Source organism: Megalobrama amblycephala, linkage group LG2 (assembly GCF_018812025.1).
Source record: "Megalobrama amblycephala isolate DHTTF-2021 linkage group LG2, ASM1881202v1, whole genome shotgun sequence".
Taxonomy (NCBI): domain Eukaryota; kingdom Metazoa; phylum Chordata; class Actinopteri; order Cypriniformes; family Xenocyprididae; genus Megalobrama; species Megalobrama amblycephala.
In genome coordinates, this window is record NC_063045.1 from 1,801,501 (window position 1) to 1,822,606 (window position 21,106).

At 39.4% G+C, this 21,106-nt stretch overlaps 1 long non-coding RNA gene across 1 annotated transcript; it reads left to right on the top strand.

The window, feature by feature from the left end:
* The first annotated feature begins 19,686 nt into the window (after nt 1-19,686).
* Nucleotides 19,687-20,293, top strand: LOC125263143. Its single transcript, XR_007183700.1, has 2 exons — nt 19,687-19,751; nt 19,880-20,293. It is a non-coding gene; the product is annotated as an uncharacterized LOC125263143 (long non-coding RNA).
* The last annotated feature ends 813 nt before the right edge of the window (nt 20,294-21,106 follow it).

Below are 21,106 nucleotides of genomic sequence, written 5' to 3' on the forward strand. Positions count from 1 at the left end.
GTTAAATAATTATTAATTTGATGCATCTGAGACCCTTAAGTAAGGATGATATAATATGCTCTTGATCATACGTTGATATGACTATAGACTTTCAACTTTTGAGTAGTTGGTAGACAACTTAGAGGATGGTAACGCAATCTACAGAAAGTCAGCTGACTACTAGTTAACAACCTGTTGCGAAATAAATACTGACAGTCAGCATGCACTTTTTGTTAAATCTATAGATTAGAAATTAAAATGTGCCTTCTCTTGTTGTGTTGAGTGTTCTGAAATACCATATGTGGCCAGAAGGGGGAGTTGTAAGAGGAGATATATATATATATATATATATATATATATATATATATATATATATATATATATATATATATATATATATATATATATATATATATATATATATATATATATATATATATATATATATATATATATATATATATAAGGAATATTATTAATGATATCATATATGTAATGATCATATTTCATAACATCACATTAAATAATGCTTCATCATTCATACCCATAGGTGATAAAGTCTGAAGAGTAAAAATCCAGAACAATTCACATCTCTGTAAGAGCAATTCAATATCGCCCCCTCTAGGTGGCACACTCACTTTCTCAATCCCACAGAAGCGTAAAGAGGAAACATCATGATTAAAAGATAAAAAATGGGCAGCGACTGGATAGTTAACATCCTTTCTTCTAATAGAACTTTTATGTTCACTAATTCTTTGTTTTAATTGACGTGAAGTTTTTCCCACATAGCCCAAGCCACAAGGACACCGAATCAGATAAATAACGTGTGTAGACACACAAGTGATAACAGAATGAATACCATATTTCTTCCCAGATCTAGGATGACAAAAGAATGAGGTTTTAGTTGTATTGTTACATTGCACACAATTACCACAGCGATAATTTCCATTTTGTAATGGACTAATTAATTTCTGAGAGGACCTAACGATGCCACTTTGAAAAAGAGCGTGTACTACATGATCTTTTAGGTTTTTCGCTCATTTAAATACAATCAGTGGAGGGTGTCGGAAAATTTTGTCATGTTGTTTTAAATGCAATGGAGTTTGAATACAATGTTTATGCCTGATGAAGATCTTACGATCGAAACGTTGCTAATAAAGTATCTTTTTTATTGCTTTGCAAGTTGATAGTGTGCGGGATTTTCCTGTTTTTTCATCCTTTACAATTTGGCGAAAGATTTTTGAAAATTACCTCGCTGTAATAAATGCTTCTGCAGATGGATGGACTGATGCTAGACGCCGCGCGATCCTCTTACATTGCCTCGGAATGGAGGGACAAAGACTCTTTTATACTTTGCCTAATACAGGGACAACCATTGCAGAAGCTATGACAGCATTGGAAACGCATTTTGTCCCGAAGGTAAACGTGGTGGCTTGTCGTCATGCATTTCGACAGAGACCACAAAGAGCTGACGAAAATGTTACGCAATACATTGCCGTGCTACGTGATCTGCCCATTCCATGTGCGTTTGGTGAGATGGAGGACGAAATGATTAGAGATTAACTGATAGAGCACGCACACCTTTGTCAAATCAGAGATAGACTCCTGCTTGAAGATGACCTTACCTTGCAACGGGCCGTGACTCTAGCATGCCAGGTGGAATCAGCGGTACATAATGCATCCATTCTCAATGGGGGTGTTGCTGCAGCTCCTGTTCATGCAATTCATAAGTCCACTTTCCGACGTCAGCAAAGATTTCGCGATGGGAAAAAGCTAAGAAAGCTGCTTCCAGAGCCTGATGGAACAAAACTGAAAAAGTCCTGCTTTCGGTGTGGCTCACGGTCCCATCTTGCAAATGCTAAAAATTGTCCCGCAGCATAAGTGACCTGTAATTCATGTGGAAAAAAAGGACACTTCACAAAAGTTTGCAAATCTACGTCTAAAGAAGTACATGAACTTGAGATTCCCGAGCTTTCTACATGAGTGATGCGTCTGACAAGATTCGTTGTAAAGTCCAGATAGAAGCACCAGTTGGCAATACGAAATGCATAGATTTAATTGTGGACACTGGTTCATCTGTGTCAATACTGCCGAAACAACTCTACGAGGATTGTTTTGCTGAATGCTCCTTGACGGAACCGAAAGCCCGCCTAGTCACCTATTCGAAGGATAATATCTCAGTACTTGGCTGTATGCCCGCTTTAGTGACGCTAGGCAAGGTGACCACTTATGCTACATTTTACATTGTTCAAGCAGGCTCCGCGCTATTAGGCTTGGCCTTAATAAAGGCTCTAAATTACCACTTCACGGGAAGAACGGTCGTTACCATATCACCTGTTCCAGTGTATGAAACGGATAAAGAATCATCAAGTGCGATTGGATGTGTGAAAGGATTCATTCACAAAGTGCAGGTGAATCCTAACGTCCCGCCAGTACAGCAAAAGCTCAGACGCCTCCCGTGGGTTTCACCCATTGTGAGGTATTAGACTCTGTGTGGACTTACGTGAACCCAACAAAAGTGTTGTAATGGACTGTCACCCACTGCCGCACATCAAAGAGCTGTTTGCAGAAATGCGTAATGGAACGGTGTTTTCACAAATTGATCTGGCTAACGCATATCACCAATTGCCATTACACGAAGACAGTAGAAATTTAACAGCATTCATTACACATGATGGTCTATTCAGATACGAATGGGTTCCGTTCGGGCTGGCGTCCGTGCCGTCCGCATTTCAGAAGATGATGCAGACTGTACTGAAAGGCTTGCCGGGTGTACAAAACTACCTGGATGACATAGTTGTCTGGGGCAGCTCAAAAGCTGAGCATGACGAACAACTCAGGACTGTGCTTAAGCGACTCGTGAATATCGGCCTTCGGCTTAATTTTGAAAAGAGTACGTTCAACCAGCCAAGTATTCCTTATTTGGGGCACATCATTTCTAAGGATGGTTTGTGCCCAAATCCTGATCATATCAAGGCCATTTCAGATGCTCCAGCCCCAGCTGATCTGCAAGCTCTCAGATCTTTTTTGGGCTTAACTTCTTGGTTTAATAAATTCAGTCCCAACTACGCTACGGTGGTGGAACCACTAAGAAAGTTATTGCGATCTGGTGCAGACACATTTAAGTGGACAGTGGAAGCAGAGGAAAGTTTCAAGGAACTGAAGGAGGGACTGGTTCGTAGCGCACCACTCACCTTATTTGATCCAAGTTTTCCAACGCTGGTGTCCACGGATGCCTCTGATTACGGATTAGGAGGTGTTTTGCATCCAGACAACACGGAGCGCGTTGTTGCTTTCACTTCTCGTACGCTCTCAGCTGCAGAAAGAAAGTATTCAACAGTTGAGAAAGAAGCACTCGCTTGCGTGTGGGCTGTGGAGTGATGGAGAACATACCTGTGGGGTCATCCGTTCACGTTGAGAACAGATCACCAGGCCGTGCTGGTATGAGGATTGTGCGTTGGGCGGCCAGATTGCTTTCTTTTCAGTAAGATGTCATCTTCAGACCTGGCAATAGAAATGTTGCGGCGGATGCACTGTTGCGCAATCCTATCCCTAACAATGATCTGGAAATTCCAGAACCGGAACTGATAGCGGAAATTTCACCCCTTGACAGTGCTTTGTCAATAGAGGAATTCAAAGCCTCCTGCCTCGCTGCCGGTGGTTTGCGTCTCTGTATAGCTTTGTTTTCTCTTACTTTTATTGCATCTCTTACTTTTATTCATTGTTGCTTATATTATTATTATTGCCTACCACATTAATCTGACATCGCTAGCTTGTAATCTTTGAATCTAAATCGCTGTTACAACGCGTTTGCATCTCGCTAGCTTGTTAACTTGTCATTAGTCTCGCGCACTCCTTTCAACGCATTCATCAAACAGCTGTGGTAACTCAGATCGGATCAGTCTACAAACACGGTGAGTCATGTCATCCTCTCCCAGTGTTATCTCGTGTTCAGTTTGTCACATGTTCAGTATAGCTCTCTCTGTCAGCGACGAGGGATTTACATGTCATAAATGTAGGGAAATAGTCAGGCTGACAGAGAGAATCTCAGAATTAGAGACACACATCCAAACTTTAATCGAGGATAGTAAGAATGCAGGGGCTTCAGCTACTGTTTTGGATGCGACTAGCTTAGTGAACTCTGTACATTGTTCGGTTCCGGCTGTAGAGCCCATGCAGCAGGGCACTTGGGTAACGGTGAGGCCTAGCCGCAGAAAACACCACTCTTCAGCCTTCTGACTTCGCCAGTCGGAGATCACTAAAATTAACATTAAAGAGGTGTGTGAACTCGCAAGTACAATATCAGGAGAAGTAATTTGCTCTGGTCCCCTTCCTGTTCGTCAGAGTGATGAGATAGTTAGCAGGTTATCATCACTCAATGGCTGGCTGTCTAAGTGGTGTCCGCAGAATAATATAGGTTTCATAGACAATTGGAAAAGTTTTTGGGGCAGACCTGACCTGTTGAAAAGAGATGGTATTCATCCCTCTCGGGATGGTGCTGCTCTTCTCTCTAGTAATATGGCACATAGTCTCAGAACTAAAACATGACAAACTGGGGCCCAGGACAGGAAGCAGACAGACTGGCTAAACCAACCGTCTGATAGCTGCCTCACGTTACAGAAGTCAGATAATTCCCAACACATAGAAACTCTTACATCTAGATATTATCACATAGAGACTGTGTCTGTACCCCAAATTAGTTAAAACAAAAAACTTCCAAACCCATTTAAGGGTAAAAATTTAATTGATGTTCAACAAATAAAAAATAGAGATAATAATGATAAACAAATGATAAAGCTTGGATTGTTAAATATTAGATCACTTTCTTCAAAAGCACTTATTGTAAACGATATTATCACAGACAATAATAGATGTGCTGTGTTTGACAGAAACTTGGCTAAAACCGGATGATTACATTACTTTAAATGAGTCTAGTCCTCAAGGTTATGATTATCGACACAATCCTCGTCAGAAAGGCAAAGGGAGAGGTGTTGCTGTAATTTATAGTAATATTTACAGTATCAGCCAGAAGTCTTTCAAATATAATTCCTTCGAAGTGATGGTGCTTTACGTAACATTATGTAAGTTAACATTTGTGTTGGCTACTGTATACAGGCCACCAGGACACCATACTGACTTTATCAAAGAATTTGCCGATTTTCTATCAGAATTAGTACTAGCTGCAGATAAAGTCCTTGTTGTTGGTAATTTTAATATCCATGTAGATAATAAAAAAGACTCATTGGGATTGGCATTTACAGACATTCTAAACTCTATTGGTGTTAGACAACACGTGTCAGTACCCACTCATTGTCGTAATCATACTTTAGATCTAATATTGTCACATGGAATTGATATTGATGCCGTTGAAATTCTGCAGCAGAGTGACGACATCTCAGATCATTATCTAGTCTCGTGTATACTACATTTGGTCAAAGCGGCTTAACTGCCTCCCTGCCATAAATATGGTAGAAACATCACTTCTACCACTAAAGATCGCTTTATAAATAATCTTCCTGATCAGTTTCATCGCCTTAGCATACCAGACAGCTTAGAAGACCTCGATGTTGCAACAGAAACTATTGACTCCGTCTTTTCCAGAACATTAGACTCAGTTGCTCCTTTGCGTTTAAAAAAGATTAAGGAAATTAATCCAACGCCATGGTACAATGACCACACTCGGGCCCTAAAAGCAGCAGCTAGAAAAATGGAGCGCAGCTGGAAGAAAACAAAACTAGAAGTATTTCGCATTTTGTGGAGAGAGAGAATGATTGAGTACAGAAAGGCCTTAAAAACGGCTAGATCTGCCTATTTTTCAAAACTTTTAGAAGAAAATAAACACAACCCTAGGTATTTATTTGATACAGTGGCTAAATTAACAAGAAATAAAGCTTCAACTTCTGATGTCTCCAAAGAGCACAGCAGTAATGACTTTATGAACTTCTTTACTTGCAAGATTGATAATATTAGAGAAAAAATTATAACCATGCAACCGTCTACTACAGTATTGTGTCAGACAGTGCATTGTAGGGTCCCTAAAGAAAAATTCAATTCATTTACTGCTTTAGGAGAGGAAGAATTGTCTAAAATTGTTAAATCATCAAAATCAACAACATGTATGTTAGACCCTATACCGTCTAAGCTATTGAAAGAGATGCTTCCAGAGGTCATAGATCCTCTTCTTAATATTGTTAACTCATCTTTATCACTAGAATGCGCACCAAAAACTTTTAAGCTGGCTGTTATTAAACCTCTTATTAAAAAACCACAACTTGATCCTAGAGAATTAGTCAATTACAGGCCAATCTCAAATCTCACTTTTCTGTCAAAAATACTAGAAAAGGCAGTTTCATCACAACTATGTTCCTTTTTAGAAAGAAATAGTATCTGTGAGGATTTCCAGTCAGGATTTAGACCGTACCATAGAACTGAGACTGCTCTCATTAGAGTTACTAATGATTTGCTCTTATCATCAGATCATGGTTGTATCTTTCTATTAGTGTTACTGGATCTTAGTGCTGCATTTGACACTATTGATCACAATATTCTTCTAAATAGACTCGAAAACTATGTTGGCATTAGTAGAATTGCATTGTCATGGTTCAAATCATACTTATCTGACCGTTATCAGTTTGTAGTAGTAAACGATGAGATGTCATATCGATCACAAGTTAAATATGGAGTACCGCAAGGCTCAGTACTAGGACCGTTGCTTTTCACTCTGTACATGCTACCCTTGGGAGATATCGTTAGGAAGCATGGCGTTAGTTTTCATTGTTACACTGATGATACTCAGCTCTATATTTCTTCGCGCCCTGACGAAACTTACCAATTCGCTAAATTAACAGAATGTATAGCTGATATAAAAAACTGGATGACCAGTAATTTCCTACTACTAAATTCAGAAAAAACAGAGATTGTAATTTTTGGACCGAAAACTTCTTCACGTAATAACCTAGAATACTGTCTAACACTTGATGTCTGCTCTGTTAAGTCTTCGTCGTCAGTTAGGAACCTGGGTGTGCTTTTTGATACCAATCTCTCATTTGAAGGCCATGTTTCTAGCATCTGTAAAATTCTTCCATTCTTCCATCTTAAAAATATATCTAAACTACGACATATGCTCTCAATGAAAAATGCAGAACAGTTAGTTCATGCGTTCATTACCTCAAGGCTAGATTACTGTAACGCTCTACTGGGTGGTTGTTCCTCCCGCTTGATAAATAAACTACAGCTCGTACAAAATGCAGCAGCTAGAGTTCTTACTAGAACTAGGAAGTATGACCATATTAGCCCAGTTCTGTCGTCACTGCATTGGCTTCCTGTTAAACATCGTATAGATTTTAAAATCTTGCTAATTACTTACAAAGCACTAAATGGTTTAGCTCCCCAGTACCTAAGCGAGCTCTTAATGCATTATAGTCCTTCACTTTTATTGCGATCTCAGAATTCAGGCCAGCTGATAATACCTAGAATATCAAAATCAACCGCAGGCGGTAGATCCTTCTCCTATTTGGCACCTAAACTCTGGAACAATCTTCCTAGCATTGTTCAGGAAGCAGACACACTCTGTCAGTTTAAATCTAGACTAAAAACGCATCTCTTTAACCTGGCATACACATAACACATTATCAATTTATATTTTCAAATCCGTTAAAGGATTAATAGGCTGCATAGATTAGGTCAGCCGGAACCGGGAACACTTCCTATAACACCAGATATACTCGTTACATCAGAAAAAGAATGGCATCTACGCTAATATTAGTCTTTCTGTTTATCCCGAGGTTTACCGTAGTCAACCGGATCCGGGCCGTATCCAGCTGAGACCAAGGACCGGCGCCATGACACGACCACAACGCAGCCCTGAAGTATCAGCAGAGATCGAGTCGACTAGATCATCCATTGTGAAGACATCATCGACACGACAGCCAATGCCATGATGAATACGATCCTCAACTGGATGGAACTGAAATAAATACTTTGATTGTTGCGAACCTATCAGACTTATGATAGCAACCTAATTCGTAACAAAGCACTGTTCGCCAGAGGAGGGTTCCTTGCCGCTGTCGCCTTTGGCTTACTTAGTTGGGGACACTTGACATTTGACTTGACATTTGATATTCAACAGTATTCTTGACATTAATTCAACAGTGCTTTGATCTGCCTGCATTGACACTATTCTTTAAGAGCCAAAATATCAGCCAAAATTATGTACCAGTTATCAATGTAAAGCTGCTTTGACACAATTCTGCATTGAAATAAAGGTGACTTGACTTGACTTGTGAGTCTTGCGCTGAACTTTCCCAGCTGCGCACACAAGTGCAAAAAGGATGGCCAAAAACAAAGAATGCGACACCTCCACTAATTTCTTTGTACCATCCGATTCGCCATGAGCTCGCAGTGGACTTGCCTATTGTAGTGAATTCCAGGGCCCAGTTTACGGCCGGGCCCCTCTCTCTCCGTAACAGTGGACAAAGGTTTGCTACATTTTGATTGGATCTCGGTGGACTAACACAAACAAACTGTCCAACGCCATCAGATAAAGATGGAAGGACAACATCCAGACCTCTCTTAGAGGGTAAGAAGAAGACCTCTTGTACCAAACCTGGGAAGGACAAGACTTCTCATTGGCCCACAGGCAGTTACTGCCCTTCACCCATCTAGGCACTACTTCCTAAGTTTGGCCAGAGACCGCCATAAAAATTCCTCGGGACCTTAGCAGCAATGGGTGAAACAAAGAAAGATCACAAAGATCCATCCAAATTCATTCAAAACTATGTTTGAAAACCTTAGAACTGATGCAAACTACACATCCATTTCATACTTATTCACACAAATAAGTATTCTCAGTGACAGCTATTTGTAATGCAACCTCTGACGCAAATTAAGCTGTTAATGTACAATTGAATGACAGTTCAATCTTTTTCCATCATGTTTAGTCTCTATTTGTTTAGAATATTGCCAAAGGTATTCTGGTGGTGGTTTGGAAAGTGAGAAATGCGTTGGTAAACTTTAAAGACACTGTAAAGACTTCCAACTTTGTGCTTTATGCAAATGAGTTCCACAGGGGAGAGAAGGGTGGGCCACACTGTGTGTGTCCCCTCTGATGCCAGCAGCCAATCACAGCACTCGAATGGACAAGCGCCAAATTGCAATCTCCTCCTCATCGGAAAGGGATAAAGCTACCCTTTCTACAGACACTCCTTGTTCTGAGTCTCCCATCAGGTGAGACATAACAGATATTGTTCTGAGTCCTGGCTTGCGAAGCTGAGACACAACAGATACACGGTTCTGGGTCTCAACTCTGTAAAGAGTGAGACATTAACAGATATTGTTCTGAGTCTGCCTGTCAAAGGGGAAAGACAGAGCAGATACAACACAGTTCTGAGCCTCTGGTCCATCCAGAGAGACAACAACAGATCCCATGATCTGAGTCTACAGCTTGTGAGGCAGCAACAGAGACGACCACGTTCTAAGCCTCCAGCTTGGGATGAAAGAGACATCAACAAACACTACGTTCAGAGTTTCCATCCAGCAAGACAGTGACGACATCTGCAACAAGGTTAAGCTCAGGAGAGCAAACCTTCACTCCAAGGTATCTTCGTCTGCATGTTCCAGATTGTTAAGGACCTTCTGCACCTACACCAGGGCCTCATCTGCGTGTTCCAGATTTTAGGACCCTTTGGTGCTCCAGGAGATCAGCATCCCACAGAGCTTCGTGTTCAAGACTGTTGAAACAGATTCTGGCTCCTCTCCCCACTGCATTGTCACCCAGCACAACCAGTGGAAGACGTCACCGTCATCGTACTCGACCACGTGGAACGTAAATATCACTTAACCAAACCTCTTTCCAGAGACCTTGGCATTGTTGTATATTATCAGTATATAATTTCCTAATTTCCATTAGATGTAATATAGCTGATGTTAGTTAATAACAAATAATCTTTCGTTTATTTGTTTGGTGCATAATAAGGTTCTCCACCTTATTATTTTCAGAGAAACAGTTTATCTTTCCATAAGATAGCGTAACTCTTCCATAGCCACACCCAATTTAATCACTTGTATTCTACGTAGCTTATGCACTTTATTCCTTTATCATTCATACTATTCATTTAGTAGTTGTGTTAGTTATTCTTGTTTACCTTTTTGTTAATAAAATTTATTTTATTACACTTGTGTCTTCCTTGTGCTGATAATACAGAAGAGGTTCTACAAGTTAGCAATATCACCAATCTTTCAGATAAATCAGCTGACCACTTTACATTAATTCTAAATGAATGAAAGCCCCTGTTGGGAGTGTTCTCATACTGCCAAGGTAACAGACCTTGACTGGTGCCCTGAACTAGGGAAAAAGGGGAAAGTGGTCATCTGATGCACTCATAACCACACCTCAAGAGACGTATGATCCAAAAATCACAACGTCAGCGGTGACGTGAGTACCAATCCCTATTTTACTTTGTGTCCTTTGATGGACAAAGTAAAAATCACTACACTATTGTGTTCCGGGGTTCCCGATTGGTAGTACCAGTTTCGCTGAGAGAACGAATTGTCCATCTCGCACATGATACTCACCCTGGACTCGTGCGCACCAAACAAAGACTAAGAGAAATCTGTTGGTGGCCATGCATGGACGAGTTAGTACATTCAGTCATCGCGTCATGTGTTGCTTGCCAATCATCCGACAAAACTGCCAGAATACATCCAGCTCCAATGCAACCTGTCCAACTTCCGCAAGGTCCATTTCAAAAAGTTGCAGTGGATATTATGGGGCCGTTCGAGAAAGGGAGGAATGATTGTCAGTTTGCCATTGTTTTGGTGGATTATTTTAGTAGATGGCCTGAAGTTGCGTTTGCCGCATGTTACTGCAACTACCGTGACGTCATTCTTGGACAGTGTCTTCTCCCGTGAGGGGAATCCTATCACAATAGTGACTGATAATGGTCCCCAGTTTGTATCATCTATCTTTAGAGATTTCCTAAAGGAACGTGGGATCAAACACATCCGCTCAAGTGTCTACCATCCACAGGCGAATGGCTGCGTTTTAACAGAGTGCTGAAAAACTGTGTTCAGTTAGCGGATTTACAACAGAAACCATGGAAACCTGAAGTGACAAGGATGCTGCAGATATATAGAGCGACTCCGCATGCCACTACCAATGTGGCTCCCTTTCAGCTGATGAGAGGTCGACCGATGCTTATTAAATTGAATATCTTGCCGATCCAGAGTAAAGTTGACTACAGGAAGGTTCAAAAATGCAGGAGAAGAGTAAGCAATACATTGATAAGAGGAGAGGTGCTAAATGGCTTCGGCTCAAACCAGGAGTTAGGGTTCGCATTCGTAAACCTCAGTTGGTGAAAAAAGGGGATGTGAGATTTCCTACACCAGTGTTGGTAAAACATCAAGTTGGCCCGAGTACATATGTTCTGGGTGATGGGAAATCCTGGAACACTGCGAACTTAACTGCTTGTCCAGGAAAAGAAAAGATGCCTACTATGGTTCCTCGGGAACCTAATGTAGAAATAGTTAGTCCCAGAAAAACAAGACTAAAGAAGACTCCTGGATGGCTGAAGGATTTTGTAACAGCTTAGGCGAAAAATTCCTAAAGTGGTAGGCTATTAGTCTATGAAACATTATATGTTACTATTAATTGTTGTTGTTGATTATTTCTTTGTAAGATTGTTTGAATAACAAGAAGGTTTGGTAAATTCTAACGTAATTGGAAATGCTTTCCAGGAAAAGGGGAATATGTTGTGTTGAGTGTTCTGAAATATTGTATGTGGCCAGTAGGGGGAGTTGTAAGAGGAGGCTAAAAAATTTGAAATAATAAAGTGAAGAGTAAGTACAATGGCTGTGTCCACATGTTCTTGGCTGATGTAGGAAAAATATAACAAATCTACAGGCAGTTAGTTGAATGTATGTTACTTGTCTGTTGAAACAATGTTGTTGAATGTCAGCTGATGCACTGTTGACATGCTACTATATGAGTACTGATAACTAGTAGAGTGTCAACAGATGGACTATCAAAATAAAGTGTTACCATAAATTGTCTTTCTAAATGTTTCGTTAGCATGTTGCTAATGTACTGTTAAATGTGGTTATAAAGTTACCATCGTTTCTTACTGTATTCACAGAGACAAGACTGTCATTATTTTCATTTTTTAAACACTTGCAGTCTGTATAATTTATAAACACAACTTCATTTCTTTATAAATCTCTCCAACAGTGTAGCATTAGCCGTTAGCCACGGAGAACTATCAAACTCATTCAGAATCAAATGTAAACATCCAAATAAATACTATACTTACGCGATTAGACATGCTGCATGATGAACACTTTGTAAGGATCCATTTTAAGGGTTATATTAGCTGTGTGAACTTTTGTTTATGTTGTTTAAGGCAAGCGCGAGCTCTGGGGGCGTGGAGCACGAAATTTAAAGGAGCCGCGCAGCCTGAATCGGCGCATATTTAATGATGCCCCAAAATAGGCAGTTAAAAAAATGAATAAAAAAAAATCTATGGGGTATTTTGAGCTGAAACTTCACAGACACATTCAGGGGACACCTTAGACTTACACTCACCTAAAGGATTATTAGGAACACCTGTTCAATTTCTCATTAATGCAATTATCTAATCAACCAATCACATGGCAGTTGCTTCAGTGCATTTAGGGGTGTGGTCCTGGTCAAGACAATCTCCTGAACTCCAAACTGAATGTCAGAATGGGAAAGAAAGGTGATTTAAGCAATTTTGAGCGTGGCATGGTTGTTGGTGCCAGACGGGCCAGTCTGAGTATTTCACAATCTGCTCAGTTACTGGGATTTTCACGCACAACCATTTCTAGGGTTTACAAAGAATGGTGTGAAAAGGGAAAAACATCCTGGCAGTCCTGTGGGCGAAAATGCCTTGTTGATGCTCGAGGTCAGAGGAGAATGGGCCGACAGATTCAAGCTGATAGAACAGCAACTTTGACTGAAATAACCACTCGTTACAACCGAGGTATGGAGCAAAGCATTTGTGAAGCCACAACACACACAACCTTGAGGCGGATGGGCTACAACAGCAGAAGACCCCACCAGGTACCACTCATCTCCACTACAAATAGGAAAAAGAGGCTACAATTTGCACGAGCTCACCAAAATTGAACAGTTGAAGACTGGAAAAATGTTGCCTTGTCTGATGAGTCTCGATTTCTGTTGAGACATTCAGATGGTAGAGTAAGAATTTGGCGTAAACACAATGAGAACATGGATCCATCATGCCTCGTTACCACTGTGCAGGCTGGTGGTGGTGGTGTAATGGTGTGGGGGATGTTTTCTTGGCACACTTTAGGCCCCTCAGTGCCAATTGGCCATCGTTTAAATGCCACGGCCTACCTGAGCATTGTTTCTGACCATGTCCATCCCTTTATGACCACCATGTACCCATCCTCTGATGGCTACTTCCAGCAGGATAATGCACCATGTCACAAAGCTCGAATCATTTCAATTTGGTTTCTTGAACATGACAATGAGTTCACTGTACTAAAATGGCCCCCACAGTCACCAGATCTCAATCCAACAGAGCAACTTTGGGATGTGGTGGAACGGGAGCTTCGTGTCCTGGATGTGCATCCCACAAATCTCCATCAACTGCAAGATGCTATCCTATCAATATGGGCCAAAATTTCTAAAGAATGCTTTCAGCACCTTGTTGAATCAATGCCACGTAGAATTAAGGCAGTTCTGAAGGCGAAAGGGGGTCAAACACAGTATTAGTATGGTGTTCCTAATAATACTTTAGGTGAGTGTATATTATATCTTTTAAAAAGACATTCTACGGCACCTTTAAACTCGATTTTTGCTTTGTTTTTTGCTTTTGTTCTGTTAGACAGGGAGCAAGGTAAGACTTTGTTGTTTATTTGTTTTCCTTTGTAAAGGTTATTTAATGCTACCCTTGTCAGTTAGAAAGTTTTATGTTGGCCTGGCCCTCTCTTGAAGATTTGCTTCCTTTCTTTTTCTTTTTGTTGATGTTGTTTTTGAACTTATTAAATAGTTATATTTCTTAATTCAGTGCTTGTTGCTTTTCTGGATCAGGGAATTTAAGTGACTGTCAGTCATTTTCGTTTCGTTTAATTTAATTTTATTTTCAATAAGTGTTACAGCCTCCTACCCCTAGACAAGACTGGGAGGTTCGTAACATGTTTTAGATTGTAGGTCGTCTTGTACACTGTCAAGCCCAGGTGGAAAAAAAAAAAAAAAAGTACATTTCTATAATGTACTTAAAATGCTCTATTTTCGTGCACTAATATTATACTCCATATGCTAAAAAATTGTTCTTTAGTACTTCTTAAAATAATCTTAAGAACATCTAAGTGTACTCAACTGTGCTATTTTGAGACACCATGAAATATGAACTAAAGTGTGCTTTTAATATACTTCTCACAGTCACCGTCTCGTCCCTTTTGTTTTGATTGTCATGTGCTGCTTTGTTCTAAGTTCCCGCCACTCATCATTCACCATGGACACTGGTTACCCTCACAGCTGTTTGTTATTTGCATTGTGTATTTAAGTTCCTGCCTGTGTTCTGTTCAGTGTCCGGTATTGTTTGATGTTACTTGTGTTTGCTGTCGCCTGTGCTTCCATTCCTTGAGATTAAACTATGTTGTGTTACTTGTATCTACTGTCCTCGTCTTCCTTGGAGTGAACCCATAACAATACTATCTCTGTATTTAAAAAATGTATTTAGATGCCACTTATAGTACATTTGAACACATAGTGTACTACAAGTGGTATCTCAATATATTTTTAAAATACAGAGATAGTATATTAAAAGCACATTTTAGTTCATATTTCATGGTGTCTCAAAATATCACAGTTGAGTACACTTAGATGTTCTTAAGATTTTAGTGTATCAAGTACAAAATTAATGCACGAAAATAGAGCACTTTAAGTACATTTATAGAAGTATACTTTTTTTTTCTTTCACCTGGGAGGACAAAGCTAACCAGCGAAACTTTATATCAAAAGCATCCTAAATGTCACACGTGTTTAAACCATATTGTAGTGAGCAACCTTTCTTGGTATTGCTGTTTTAAACAGGCCACCGTAATCTGTCGTCTGAATCTGAGCGTGTCAAGGACTAATGGCAATGGCAAATATGTTACTTGCTAGTTTCTAGGAAAATCATTTTCAAAGGTTTTTTTTTTTCTGTGTGTGTTTGTTTTTGCCAAATAACCCAGCGTACATGTCCTCCAAATCACCCCCCCACCTTTTTTTTTTTTGTTGTTTGTGGATGTGTAGGATGGGGGAGGATTCACACACAACCAGATAAATATCACAGTTCAGTGTGTTTCAGATCAATCTGAGGGTTTTCAGACATTTTAAGAGTCACTATCGTGGGTTTTTCAGTGAACCAATGAAGAAAATGTTCCTCAAGTTAGTTTTGCTCTGTTTGTGGCGTCTGGATGGTGAGTTTTAAATGTGTTTTTATGGCTTCAGTTGTGTCTGTTCTGGTACCATGTGATAAATTACTGGTTAAATTAGTTAGAGAAGATTAACATTCACTGTTAGTGTCAGCGACGGTGGCTGTAGTGAAGCGCACGACTCAGGAAATAACTCAAATGGTTTAAATGTGACATTAAACATTAAAAATGTCTTTTTTAGTTATTGATCCATATATAAATCTATTTCTCTTTTCATTCATCATCTTTTGACTTTGTGCTGCTGCAGAATATTATTCACGTCACATTTAAATGATTAAAAGTATTTCAGTGACGCTTCATCAAACCAACATCAAGTGATTTTAAAGCTTTAATCTGTGAAAAACTCTGTTCTTCAGGAGTGTTTGGTTATTATGGAGAGAAGACAGTGTCAGTGTTTGAGGGAGATTCAGTCACTCTAAACCCTGATCCTACTGAAATGAAGAATTCTGATCAGATTCAGTGGACTTTTGGAAACACTTTAATAGCTGAAATCAATAAACGGGACGACAGATTCACTGTATATGATGATGGTATTTATGGGATGTTCAGAGACAGACTGAAGCTGGACAATCAAACTGGATCTCTGACCATCACAAACATTAGAGCTGAACATACTGGACGATATCTTCTATACATCAGATTTTGGATTGAACATTTCTATCTCGATGTCAGAGGTGAGTTAAATATCATTTTCACATATTTTATACAAACCCGATTCCAAAAAAGTTGGGACACTGTACAAATTGTGAATAAAAACAGAATGCAATGATGTGGAAGTTTCAAATGTCAATATTTTATTCAGAATACAACATAGATGACATATCAAATGTTTAAACTGAGAAAATGTATCATTTTAAGGGAAAAATAAGTTGATTTTAAATTTCATGGCCTCAACACATCTCAAAAAAGTTGGGACAAGGCCATGTTTACCACTGTGTGGCATCCCCTCTTCTTTTTATAACAGTCTGCAAATGTCTGGGGACTGAGGAGACTCAAGTTTAGGAATAGGAATGTTGTCCCATTCTTGTCTAATACAGGCTTCTAGTTGCTCAACTGTCTTAGGTCTTCTTTGTCGCATCTTCCTCTTTATGATGCACCAAATGTTTTCTATGGGTGAAAGATCTGGACTGCAGGCTGGCCATTTCAGTACCCGGATCCTTCTTCTACGCAGCCATGATGTTGTAATTGATGCAGTATGTGGTCTGGCATTGTCATGTTGGAAAATGCAAGGTCTTCCCTGAAAGAAACGACGTCTGGATGGGAGCATATGTTGTTCTAGAACTTGGATATACCTTTCAGCATTGATGGTGCCTTTCCAGATGTGTAAGCTGCCCATGCCACACGCACTCATGCAACCCCATACCATCAGAGATGCAGGCTTCTGAACTGAGCGCTGATAACAACTTGGGTTGTCCTTGTCCTCTTTAGTCCGGATGAAGTGGCGTCCCAGTTTTCCAAAAAAAAACTTCAAATTTTGATTCGTCTGACCACAGAACAGTTTTCCACTTTGCCACAGTCCATTTTAAATGAGCCTTGGCCCAGAGAAAACGCCTGCGCTTCTGGATCATGTTTAGATATGGCTTCTTTTTTGACCTATAGAGTTTTAGCCGGCAACGGCGAATGGCACGGTGGATTGTGTTCACGACAATGTTTTCTGGAAGTATTCCTGAGCCTATGTTGTGATTTCCATTACAGTAGCATTCCTGTATGTGATGCAGTGCCGTCTAAGGGCCCGAAGATCACGGGCATCCAGTATGGTTTTCCGGCCTTGACCCTTACGCACAGAGATTGTTCCAGATTCTCTGAATCTTTGGATGATATTATGCACTGTAGATGATGATAACTTCAAACTCTTTGCAATTTTTCTCTGAGAAACTCCTTTCTGATATTGCTCCACTATTTTTCGCCGCAGCATTGGGGGAATTGGTGATCCTCTGCCCATCTTGACTTCTGAGAGACACTGCCACTCTGAGAGGCTCTTTTTATACCCAATCATGTTGCCAATTGACCTAATAAGTTGCAAATTGGTCCTCCAGCTGTTCCTTATATGTACATTTAACTTTTCCGGCCTCTTATTGCTGCCTGTCCCAACTTTTTTGGAATGTGTAGCTCTCATGAAATCCAAAATGAGCCAATATTTGGCATGACATTTCAAAATGTCTCACTTTCAACATTTGATATGTTATCTATATTCTATTGTGAATAAAATATAAGTTTATGAGATTTGTAAATTATTGCATTCCTTTTTTGTTCACAATTTGTACAGTGTCCCAACTTTTTTGGAATCGGGTTTGTATTTCAGACAGGACCACTTTGGCAAATTACTTTGATTTTATTGAAACACACGTTATCTTTGGCGGTATGGTTCCTTATTATGAGTTCTTGCTCCGAAATTAATTGAACATACAAGAGCTTTAACATTAACCCCCCATGGAACCATCAGCTTGGGAATACAGACAATTAAGACATGTAGTTTAGTGATGTCTTTAAAAGCGTACAGTAGTAATCGTACAGATGTGGCAGTGGGACGTCTATACTGTAGCTTGGTTATGAGGATGAGTGTCTCTCAGCAGTGAGGTCCATGCCGGCTGGCACTTGAAAGCCTTAGTGATCTGAAACAAAAGAAGACGACAACCAGAAGGTGCACAGTAATATGCTCATGCTTATGGGGAGGGAGGGTTGCGAGCAGTTTGACATTACTTACCGAGCAGTAATGCAACATATATATCCCTGGGCTAATAGGAGAATGATAGTGATTGGAGCGATTTGACAGCTGCATCAGCTGGTCACAGCACTATGCCTACGTGGCCTGACTGAACTAACACTGCGCTCGATTTTAATTAGCATTAATTTAAACTCAATTTTGCTTCTGTTGTTAATGCTGATATTCATTTCAAATTTAAGCTTTCAAACCATTTACTTTTGTAAATGAGTGTCTTAATCTGTGTTGAACCTGTTTCTGTTTGTCCTCCATGTTAGTGGTTGATGATGCAGATGAAATATCAGTGAAGGAGGGAGATTCAGTCACTCTAAACTCTTCTCTTACTGAAATGAAGAATGATGATGAGATTCAGTGGAGGTTTGAAAACATTTTAATAGCTGAAATCAACGTAACGGCCGACAGATTCACTGTATATGATGATGATCTTGATGGGAGATTCAGAGACAGACTAAAGCTGGACAATCAAACTGGATCTCTGACCATCACAAACATCACAATGAAACATGATGGAATTTATAGACTACAGACCAACCATAGGAGAGTTAATTTCTTTCTCATTCTCTATGGTGAGTTAAATATCAGTTTCACATTTTATATTTTAATCAGCACAAAGATTCAATTATTAATCCAAACTCCATTTTGCTTCTGTTGTTTAATGATGATCTTCATTTCATAATTTAAGTTTCAAACTATTTACTTTCATAAATAACTGTCTTAATCTGTGATGAATCTGTTTCTGTTTGTTCTCCATGTGTGTGTTTGATGATACAGTTGAAATATCAGTGATGGAGGGAGATTCAGTCACTCTAAACTCTCGTCTTACTGAAATAAAGGATGATTGGATTTGGTGGAGGTTTGGAGACACTTTCATAGCTGAAATCAATAAACGAGACATCAGAATCACTGTAAATGATGATGATCTTGATGGGAGATTCAGAGACAGACTGAAGCTGGACAATCAAACTGGATCTCTGACCATCACAAACATCACAATGAAACACGCTGGAGAATATCGCCTACAGATCAACCTTTTCAAGTCTTTTTTTATTCGTATCATTGTCTGCGGTGAGTTAAATATCAGTTTCTCGTGTTTTATTTATTACAGCTAGATCTAAAGAAGTATCTTATCATGACTAATGAGTTCAAATGACTAATTCTCTCACTTTCCCATGAACAGCAGGTTTATATTTAACTTTCTATTCAATAGTTTTAAATGCTCTACTTTTGATCATCTTGGTTCCTCTGGATGTTTCTTGAATCTCTTCATTCATCCTCATTTCTCTTTATTCTCTCATGTTTTCAGCTCGTCTGCCTGTTCCTGTCATCAGCAGAAACTCTTCACAATGTTCTTCATCATCATCATCATGTTCATTGGTGTGTTCAGCTGTGAATGTGAGTCATGTGACTCTCTCCTGGTACAAAGGAAACAGTTCATTGTCCAGCATCAGTGCGTCTGATCTCAGCATCAGTCTCTCTCTACCTCTGGAGGTGGAATATCAGGATAAAAACACCTACAGCTGTGTGCTGAACAATCCCATCAGCCACCAGACTCAACATCTGCACATCACTCAACTCTGTCACACATGTTCAGGTATGGCAGCGCTGATGATATTAGCGTTTATTCACACATCAGGTACATGATTGATGATGACTGATTCAGCATATATTAATATTGGTGAGATTGATTCATTTATAGCTTTACATGTTCATCTTTTTCAGGAAGTGCTTAAATCTGAAGCAGAACGCTGAACTTTAAAGATTCTTCAAGTGTGTTTTTGTCATAATAAATACTGATGATTATTTGAGCTTCTCTTTCAGTGTCAGATTTTTAAAACTCTTATTTGTAAGGCTTTATTGTTTATATTTCTCTCAGAGACACACAGATCTCACTTTACTACTACTGCTGTATATTTGTCATGTGTATTTTACACTGTTGTTGATGATCAAATTAAAATAGCATCTTTTTAATGTGTCTGACGGAGTTGACACAAATTCAGTTCTGAAGTACATTTTTAGAAGAAAACATTTTCAGAAAAACCTGTTCCCTTACATGTTCATTATCTGAGACCTTTGTCTACAAATATATCAGTTTATAATAATGTGTTATTAAATAATAAAAACTAACATCTCAAACATGTTTGGTCTCTTCTCTCAAGAATCAGTGAGATTAAGTTCAGACTTCTATTCTGGCCATGACTCTGATATCATTTCATGATCACTACATTCACTTGCGTCTTGTGTTTTGGGTTCACTAACATCCTCCTGTCAGAGTCTCTGTAACAATTGTAGTCACATTTATTTCAATAATAATTCCAGATTCTATAGAAATGCTCTCTGTTGCAGTTATTTGTGTGCATGTTTGTTCCAAATGTCATTTGTGCTCTAGTACCAGGCCTTAGTTTCTGTGTGGAAATTTGAGAAGCAGTCGTCAGTAAAATGACGTGAACACAATAAAAGATTGTACTGTGGTATTGTTGAAAAAGTGAATTTTCCTTGGCATCTGCACATGCAATAAATGAGCGGGCAATATCCTAATGTTTCATTGTGACATCACATGAAAGGTAGTTTTCAAAAATCCATAATTGAGGGCACTTTAAGAATTTAAAACTAATCATACATTTCATAAGATTAGGGGAGAAACGCCCTTTATAAAGGTAAAAAAAAAAAAAAGTGCTCTGAGTAAATATCTGTTACGGTGTATGCTGAAGAGATGAGGCGAATACGGAAATCCACAATAATATAGGCTTTACTTAGAATAAGGAGCAGAACAACAGCATTACACAAAGTAGGTAAACAATATAACAGACAAGGGCTGCATCCGAAACCGCCTACTTCTCTACTATTTAGTAGGGGAAAAGCAGTAGGCGAGCGAATAAGTATGTCCGAAGCAAAAAGAGTAGGCGAAAATTACCTGGGTGACGTAATAATTCTCGCGAGATTCGGACG